Below are 2,204 nucleotides of genomic sequence, written 5' to 3' on the forward strand. Positions count from 1 at the left end.
AACAACAACAACAACAACAACAACAACAACAACAACAACAACAAGACCCATCTATATGCTGCCTGCAAGGGACTCCTTTTTAGACTTAAAGACACCTTCAGATTGAAAGTGAGGGGATGGAGAAACATTTATCATGCAAATGGACATCAAAAGAAAGCCGGAGTAGCAATACTTACATCAGAAAAACTAGATTTTAAACCAAAGCCTGTAATAAGAGATAAAGAAGGGCGCTATAGCTTGGCATGGCTGCAGAGGAGGCCGCGGCGGGGAAAATGGCGGACGGGAAGGCGGGAGAGGAGAAGCCGGAGAAACCGCAACGAGCTGGAGCCGTGGGAGGACCTGAAGAAGAAGCAGAAAAACCTGTGAAAACTAAGACTTTCTTCCAGTAATGGAGGGGAAAGTTCCAGTCGCAGCACTGAGAAGCGATCAGCTAAAGAAGAAGCTGCAGACCTCCCAACAAAGCCTACAAAGATCTCCAAGTTTGGATTTGCCATAGGTAGACGACAAAGAAAGCCTCAGCCAGATCCATCAAACTTGGATCAAGTAAGCCTAAAGAAACTGTTCCAACGCTTGCTCCAAAAACCCTTTCAGTAGCAGCAGCTTTTAACGAAGACAAAGATAGTGAACCAGAGGAAATGCCTCCAGAAGCAAAGATGCGATGAAGAATATTGGAAGGGATACACCAACATCAGCAGGACCAAACTCCTTCAATAAAGGAAAGCATGGTTTTTCTGATAACCAGAAGCTATGGGAGCAAAATATAAAATCTCATCTTGGAAATGTCCATGACCAAGACAATTAAGTGATGTGTTTTGAAATTGGGGTGTGGGGTGGGTGTAAAGTTAAAAGGAACAGTTTCCTTTTTAAAAGAATGGTATAAGACTATCTTTGGAGCCGCCTTTTTGTTTTGTTTTGTTTTGTTTTTTAAAGATTGAGTGGTACACTAATAAGAGTTTGAAATTAGAGGTAATTTATGTTTTATATACAGATTTCAAGACATCTGCTAATTTTGTAGTTTCATGTGATTAGTTTCCAAAGGTTACAGATAATAAAAAACCCAGAAATGGTACCTTTCTAAGAATTGCATGTTGTTTTAGACACAACTATTAGCACATTAAGAGGGACGCAAAAAGTTATTGTCTATTAAACTGCAAGCAATTAGTCTTAACTCCCTTATTAACCTAAAGTGTCTGGCTCCCAGGAACAGCCTTATAGAGAGGGAGTATCGTATTGGGAGGAAAATGTTCCTGGACTATTGACTGAAAGTATGTTAGATAAAATACAGCTTTTCTTTTTCCTAATGGGCATTTGTTTTGTTTCAAGTCGTCATAAACTAGGTATTGCATTGCTATTGGTTGGTACAGATGCTTAGCTCTTTAAAAAAAAAATTTTAAGGGGCACCCTGGATGGCTCAGTGGTTTAGCCCCGCCTTGGGCCCAGGGCCTGATCCTGGAGACTCTGGATCGGGTCCCACGTCGGGCTCGCTGCTTGGGGCCTGCTTCTCCCTCTGCCTGTGTCTCTGCCTCTCTCTCTCTCTCTCCCTGTGTCTCTCATGAATAAATAAAATATTTAAAAAAAATTTTTAAGAACTTCTATGTAAATTGTTGTGTATTTGAGATAGCCCACTTCACTTTAACGGGTCTTGTCTACCTTCATTAGTCTTCAAAGACCATTTGCTGCCAAAGTAAATCAGTATTTTGAATGTCCTTCTCTTGGTTTTTGTTATTAGCTAGTTCCTGTAAGCATTTCCACCAGATCTTGAGGCAAATCATAAGGAAGCTGTTTCTTTTAAAATACAAACCACCACCAAAAATTTAAATGTACATAATACTTAAATATTTGGCTGTTTTTAATTTTTAAAAGGTAGAAACACCAAAAAAGCAACATTGTATGAAGATGAAAATGAGAAAGATGCACTTCCTGTAACTTTGTTAAAGCTTACTTTAAGTTACTAACTTGTGTCTTCCTCAATTTCTTTCAGAAGTGTTCTATAGTTTTGAGGGTATAGATCCTTTACATCTTTGGTTAGGTTTATTCCTAGGTATCTTATGCTTTTGGGTGCAATTATGCTGAGTGAAGTAAGTCAGTCGGAGAAGGACAAACATTATATGTTCTCATTCGTTTGGGGAATATAAATAATAGTGAAAGGGAATATAAGGGAAGGGAGAAGAAATGTGTGAGAAATATCAGAAAGGGAGACATAA

The 2,204-nt window shown here is 39.0% G+C and overlaps 1 pseudogene; it reads left to right on the forward strand.

Annotated features, from left to right (window-relative positions):
- The first annotated feature begins 272 nt into the window (after window positions 1–272).
- LOC100685061 lies at window positions 273–1,385 on the forward strand (annotated as a pseudogene).
- Window positions 1,386–2,204: the final 819 nt, after the last annotated feature.

Source organism: Canis lupus, unplaced genomic scaffold (assembly GCF_011100685.1).
Source record: "Canis lupus familiaris isolate Mischka breed German Shepherd unplaced genomic scaffold, alternate assembly UU_Cfam_GSD_1.0 chrUn_S1696H1890, whole genome shotgun sequence".
Taxonomy (NCBI): domain Eukaryota; kingdom Metazoa; phylum Chordata; class Mammalia; order Carnivora; family Canidae; genus Canis; species Canis lupus.